The sequence below is a fragment of the Macrobrachium rosenbergii genome, chromosome 3 (genome assembly GCF_040412425.1).
Source record: "Macrobrachium rosenbergii isolate ZJJX-2024 chromosome 3, ASM4041242v1, whole genome shotgun sequence".
NCBI classification, from domain to species: domain Eukaryota; kingdom Metazoa; phylum Arthropoda; class Malacostraca; order Decapoda; family Palaemonidae; genus Macrobrachium; species Macrobrachium rosenbergii.
Genome location: NC_089743.1, coordinates 9,362,826 through 9,370,994, shown reverse-complemented (window position 1 = coordinate 9,370,994; position 8,169 = coordinate 9,362,826).

Here is an 8,169-nt window from a genome sequence, read left to right as displayed (position 1 = left end):
GTAGTTTGGGTGTGAAGTTTCGGAGCGATTGAATTATTGCGGCAATTGAAGTCTCATATTTCAGCTATACAATCTTGGGTGTGCGTGCTATACAACCATACCTACTTGTGTACATATATATATATATATATATATATATATATATATATATATATATATATATATATATATATATATGTTTACTACAAGGGCTTGCTTGTTCGATTGGTTATGCAGGTGTGTGTGTGTGTGTGTGTAAACACACACATATATATACAATATATATCAAAATAAGGAGCCCATATATATATATATATATATATATATATATATATATATATATATATATATACAGTATATATATATATATATATATATATATATATATATATACAGTATATATATATATATAAACACACATATTATAACATATACAGTATACATATTATATATATATATATATATATATATATATATATATATATATATATATGTGTGTGTGTGTGTGTGTGTGTGTGTGTGTGTGTGTGTGTGTGTGTGTGTGTGTGTGTGTGTGTATGTATGTATATATATATATATATATATATATATATATATATATATATATATATATATATATATATATATATATGACTACATATGCAATTGTCAAACCACAATGCCCTGCTAGCTCCTCAATTCTTCACACTTTTTGGATAAGTTTGTCACTAAAATGCCTGAGATCCACATGCAAGAATATGAAGCAAAAAAAAAAAAAAAGTTAAGTATACCTTAGTTTTACGAGACCACTGAGCTGATTAACAACTCTCCTACGGCTGGCCCGAAGGATTAGACTTATTTTACGTGGCTAAGAACCAATTGGTTACTTAGCAACGGGACCTACAGCTTATTATGGAATCCGAACACAGCGAGAAATGAATTTCTATCACCAGAAATAAATTCCTCTAACTCTTCATCAGCCGGCCGGAGACTCGAACTCTGGCCTAGCGAGTGCTAGTCCACAGCTTTACCGACTCTCCCAACGAAGAGCTGAGAATATGAAGCAATGCTGATGTCCATAGCAGGATTCGAACCCCCATCCAGTTTCGGAACGAGGTCGCGTTACCAACCAAACTACCTTAACATGGTCAGGTCGGTAACGCGACCTTGTTCTGACACACACATTACACATTAATGTATATATATATATATATATATATATATATATATATATATATATATATATATATATATATATATAAAATCATCACCTTGTGACAGCGAAATTTCTAAAACTGTATTCAGTCATTTTTAGGGCAATTTATTCATTATTTAACAGATTCTCTGAAGATGTATTATGGATATATTACGAAAAGAGAAAATGTAATACGGATATATTATGAAACGTTGGAAATAAAGATTGATGTCGAAGTAAATTAGTTTTCCTGGTCAACCAGTAGGACTGATGAGTCCTACTGGCCACTGCTCTTCCTGCCGAGGGAGAGCAACCAATATGTACAGTAGCAAATGTGCCTCGTTGTCGAACGTCGCAGTTCCAGAGGTCCTTTATTCCTCACACCGTTGGACTGTGGAACAGTCTCCCTGAGGACGTTGTGCAACTGGAACTTCAACAGTTTAATAACTAAAAATTTAATAATTTTCCCTTCAATTCTCTTACTTCTTCCTAATGAACAAAATATTCTTTGGAAGCTTGAATTTCAAGTCAATGGCCCTGTAGGTTTGTTCCATATGAATAGGTTTCATCTACTGAATAATAATAATTAACTGACATTTCTGTCTATTTATTAATTTATTTGTTAATTCAGTTTTTCCTTTTCAAACAACTGATCTTTTCTTTCTTTATTTCCTATTACCTCTTGTTACTCCTTTCAAATGAACACCGCATTCGTTGGAAGCTTGAATTTCAAGTCAATGGCTCCTGTGGCCTTGTTCCATATAAATAAGATTCATGTTCTGAATAATATATATATATATATATATATATATATATATATATATATATATATATATATATATATATATATATATGTATATGTATATGTATATATGTGTGTACGTATATATATACATATATATATATATATATATATATATATATATATATATATATATATATATATATATATTGTATATAAAAGTTTTCCACCACCCAACTGCTTGCCTTGGGAGAGTTGGAACCATAAAGGTAAATCATTATGGTTTTACATTAACTCTCTGGGAAAGAGGCTGCTAAAGCAGACTATGGTACCCATTTTCCAATCCCACCACCGCACTTTAATAACTTTCAGTTACATAATTCCCTGCTAGGGTCATCAAAGGAATAATGTGATCAACGGGACGTGTCTCAAGCATTCCGGTTTGCTCGAGAAATCATACCCAGACCTTCTGCTAGTGATACAAACGTTTCACTCACTAGAATGTAAGCAAGATGCTGATGTACAATTGTGGAAGTGTAACTAGGCAACTGCCTCTGTCGACGTATGCATTATAGCGGCATTGGAAAGTATAAAGTACGCTTTTATTACAGAGAAATTAAAACAGGTAACAAAAGGAATTAATAGTTAAAGAGCAGCGTGGGTTTAGCCAAGAAGGCTACAAAAGGAATTAATAGTTAAAGAGCAGCGTGGGTTTAGCCAAGAAGGCTGTCTTGAGCAAGTGTTTGCAACCAAGCTGTTCTAAATGACCGAACGGACAGAGCAGCTATTAGGAATGTGTTGCGGACATACGAGGTAAAAAGTAATTTGCTCAGTGCAAAGTAAAGTTCCATGACAAAAGTGATGCACATATGTCAAGATAATGGCAGACACGATTGTGACTGACTGGGTGTAAATGTCATTCTGATACAAAGGTGGAGTAGATCTACAATTCTGCTTAGTATCTTTATGGACGAGTTGCAAAACATCAGAAAAGACGAGGCTGGCGACTGAGGATACAGAAAAGAAACAGCTAAGTCTTGTGAAACAAAGTGCGAGTATTATTTGTACGAAGAGAATATTGAAAGGGAGTAGTGACAAAGCGTAGTATGAAACGTACATGGATGAAAACAGCAGAATTTGTTGAGGCGAATTAGTTGCCTAACACGCTGAGTAAGAAGAACATTACAAAATATGATGGTTCAAAGGATAGGGTGTGGTAAACAAGTCCGCATAGGTGTAAAATGGATGAGTTTTAAGGCGGCATTGTCATGTGGACATAATGGAGAGCAAAATATTCGTCAAAATAGTTTGCCGTTTGGAAGTGCTGGAATAAAGTACAAAAAGATCTACAGTAGGATGTTCTGGATGGAAATATTGAAGTAGGCAATGTATTGTCTTCATAAAAAAGAAGTGAGTTTTGTGCAAAATACAGGTGAGTGAGTGTGGGGGGAGGGGGGTCAAAACGCAATGCTGATATGATTTCTCTGCAAGTGTACTTACACCGTTCAAGTATTTTATTCATGGCATTCACATTTGATTCAGCAATATATATATATGGATGAATTAGTGACAACTATTTTACTTTTTTCTGAAGCCACCCTTAATGGGAGGAAAAGGCACACAGCTGATAATCATCTAAGCACTTTATGGTAAAGAACTAGGATAAAAGGAACATTACCATCCCGTTATCATGAGAAATTTAAGTTTACCTCAACCTTGCCATAAACAATCCAGTCAAATTTAGCACCAAGCACAATGGAAATCAACCCATCTCCAGCATGATAGCCACTTGGTAAGTTTTAACACTGACGCAAAATATTATAACATCCTATGCACTATACACAAGAAGAGAATGTTTGGACATCCTATGCACTATGCACAAGAAGAGAATGTTTGGACATCCTATGCACTATACACAAGAAGAGAATGTTTGGACATCCTATGCACTATGCACAAGAAGAGAACGTTTGGACATCCTATGCACTATGCACAAGAATAGAACGTTTGGACATCCTATGCACTATGCACAAGAAGAGAATGTTTGGACATCCTATGCACTATGCACAAGAAGAGAATGTTTGGACATCCTATGCACTATGCACAAGAAGAGAATGTTTGGACATCCTATGCACTATGCACAAGAAGAGAATGTTTGGACATCCTATGCACTATGCACAAGAAGAGAATGTTTGGACATCCAATGCACTATGCACAAGAAGAGAATGTTTGGACATCCTATGCACTATGCACAAGAGGAGAATGTTTGGACATCCTATGCACTATGCACAAGAAGAGAATGTTTGGACATCCTATGCACTATGCACAAGAAGAGAATGTTTGGACATCCTATGCACTATGCACAAGAAGAGAATGTTTGAAGTCTCCTGGATGCTTAAGCCCCAAATTGCATGGGCGAAGGTAGAACAGGTTCAAGGTAAGGCTGAATGAATACAGAATTTAGGCCAAGCGCTGGGACCTAAAGTTAGGTATACCTTAGTTTAACCAGACCACTGGGCTGATTAACAGCTCTCCTAGGGCTGGCCCGAAGGATTAGACTTATCTTACGTGGCTAAGAACTATGAGGTCATTCAGCGCTGAAAGAGAAATCGAGAGTAGAAAGGTGTGAAAGGTGTAACATTAGGAAAACCTCGCAGTTGCAGTATGAAACAATTGTTAAGAGAGGGTGGGTAGCAAGACGGAAGGAAGAGAATATTAATGGAGGTACAGTAAAAGGAATGAAAGAGGTTGCAGCTAGAGGCCGAAGGAACGCTGCAAAGAACCTTCAGTAATGCCTACAGTGCACCGCGTGAGGTGCACTGATGGCACTATCCCCCTACGGAGAAAATAAGGTAAGGCTGCAGTTGGCTCAATGACTTGGGTTCAAGGAAGTGCTAGAGAGCTACAATCAATAAATAACCTGTAAATCATTATTGATAGAAAATGTTGCAAACCGTTCTCAGAATATTATCAAAAGTAATAATACCTTTGAAAAGCCGAAGACAATTTAACAGGCTTATAAAATGTCCAGCAAAGGGAAAACCACTTGCAAAAACGAGTCTTGTGGAATCTATTTTCACTTTGTGGAAGTGCAACAACTACTATTTAATCTATTTTCACTTTGTGGACGTGCAACAACAATTAATTAATCTATTTTCACTTTGTGGAAGTGCAACAACCACTAATTAATCTATTTTCACTTTGTGGAAGTTCAACAATAATTAATTAATCTATTTTCACTTTGTGGAAGTGCAACAACAACTAATTAATCTATTTTCACTTTGTTGAAGAGCAACAACAACTAATTAATCTATTTTCACTTTGTGGAAGTGCAACAACAACTAATTAATCTATATTCACTTCGTGCAAGTGGAACAACAACTAATTAATCTATTTTCATTTTGTGGAAGTGCAACAACTAATTAATCTAGTTTCACTTTGTGGAAGTACAACACAACTAATTTAGATAACCTGATTACAAAGGCAAAAGTTGAGAAGTTCAGTGATTAATGAAATAATTTATTATTGTGTAATCCATCAGCAAAAGAACCACAAAATTACTAGAATTAAAAGAACGGAAGAACTACAGTACACTCATATATTCAACGCGGCTCTACTTCCCTTTTAATGGGGATATAAACACCAAGAGAAGTAAAATTCGTTATCGAAAGAGTACCACAAAATTGTGAAAATTTTAGTGGGAATTTGAACTACTAAAAAGGGAATTTAAACATCTCTTTCAATGCGAATCTAAAGATTATATGCGAAAATTAAATGAAATCACATCATAGTCTACTATCACTGCAAAATTGTGACTATCAAAAGAATGTAAGAGTAACATGAGTGTATAGAAAGCTACAGTTCTTCCTTTTTTATTCGAATTTAAACACTAAATGAAAACATATGGTTCATTATTAAGAGTACTGTAATATTATAAACTTTAAAATAACAGAAGAACAGTATTCTGATATCTAGTGCTACTGTGAGTAACATTTCCTGCAAACTTAAACATTAAATAAAATCGACATAAAATCCCTTTTCAAAGTACCACAAAATTGTGCTTATACACAATATATATATATATATATATATATATATATATATATATATATATATATATATTGTGTATAAGCACAATTTTGTGTTACTCTTTGAAAAGGATTTTATGTCGATTTTATTTAATGTTTAAGTTTGCAGGAAATGTTACTCACAGTAGCACTAGATATCAGAATGCTGTTCTTCTCTCTCTCTCTCTCTCTCTCTCTCTCTCTCTCTCTCTCTCTCTCTCTCTCTATATATATATATATATATATATATATATATATATATATATATATATATATAGTATATACGTATATGTATATATACATATATATGTATACAGTAATTATATATATATACATACGTATATGTATGTATATATGTGTACGTATATATATATATGTATATAACCATAAATATATCTGTATATATAGTCTCAGCCATGGTAAGCACCAAAACCTTCCATGATATTTGATGGGCAAGTAGCGAGCAATATTTTCCGCTAAAAGAGCACATGGAGCGACATAAGCGAAAAAGATACCAAGGTATTATGCTATTAAGACCTCAGCCTCCTCCTCCTCCTCCTCCTCCTCCTCTTGCCCCTCCAGCCCCGCCAGTCAGTTCCCAATAAATCCGTCAGATAAAAAATATTTACGAGACAAAATATAGAGAAAAATTTCAGGTTTTCAACTTTTATTTATTGATGGACTGCCAAACAAGCTTGAACTTTGCCTTTTTTTATTCTTCATAGTTAGAATGACTGAGAAATATGAAGCAAAAATGTTTCCGTTAAATACTCGTATCATCTTGTGAATTATTCTCTTCTGACCCAAAATACTTGTCAGCTTTCTTCTATTTATGTCCTGGTTGGAATTGTGTGTCCATGCGTGTGCGTATGTGTATATTTATATATGTATGTATATACAGTATATTATATATATATGTATATATATATATATATATATATATATATATATATATATATATATATATTATATATATATATATATATATATATATTTATACACAAATATATATATATATATATATATATATATAATATATTTCAAGTACACAAATATATATATATATATATATATATATATATATATATATATATATATATATATATATATAAATAATTATATGTATTGCAGGTGTATCAAAGGGGGAAAATTAAACAGGGTATACGAGTATATGAATTCCGATTGGTTTCGTCTTTAATAGTGTTGGAAATTTACAACATGGGATACAAGCAGGCTACAACAATTGGAGAGCCACCTCAGGAGCCCTTTGTGACAAAAGGGTGCCACTGAGGCTAAAGGGAAAGTTCCTTACGGCAGTGGAATGACCAGCTAAGCTGTATGGTACAGAAACGGCAAGTATGACAAAGACAGAGCAGAAGAAACTGGACGCAGCAGAGATAAAAAAAAAAAAAAGTTAAGATGGATGTCTGGTGTAAAGAGGGAGGATTCGATCACGCATGAGTATATAAGATGGTCAACAAAGGTGGTTGAAATATCACAGAGAAAGTGCAGGAAGGGAGACTGAGATGTTACGGACACCCACATATTGGAAAGCATGCCATGGAGATGGAAGTGCAGGGTAGAAGAAGACGAGGGGGAAGACCAATAAACAGATGGAGAGATTGTGTGAGGGAAGATTTGAGGGAGAAGGGACTTGACGAAGCAACAAGCGCACCGCAGAGGTAGATGGAAACGGCTCACCCAAAAGGGTGACTCTGCACAGAAACCGAACTAAGCTGAGAAAAAAATTAAGTATACCTTAGTTTAACCAGACCACTGAGCTGATTAACAGCTCTCCTAGGGCTGGCCCGAAGGATTAGACATATTTTACGTGGCTAAGAACCAACTGGTTACCTAGCAACGGGACCTACAGCTTATTGTGGAATCCGAACCACATTATAGCGAGAAATGAATTTCTCTCACTAGAAATAAATTCCTCTAATTCTTCATTAGACGGCCGGAGACTCGAACTCGGGTCAAGCGAGTGCTAGCCGACAACTCTACCGACTCTCCCAACGAGGAACTACTAAGCTGAGAAGAAGTGATGGAAATTCACGAACAAACACAACGACGACTGGAAAATAATTCACTCCTGATTAAGTAGGAGTAAGTAAGCAAAAATCATCAGCATGAAAATCAGTGCTTTACTGACAAACCTTGTTTTTCTGTGCAGGTGGAATCACGTCTTTACAATAGGTCCAAGTACTCTA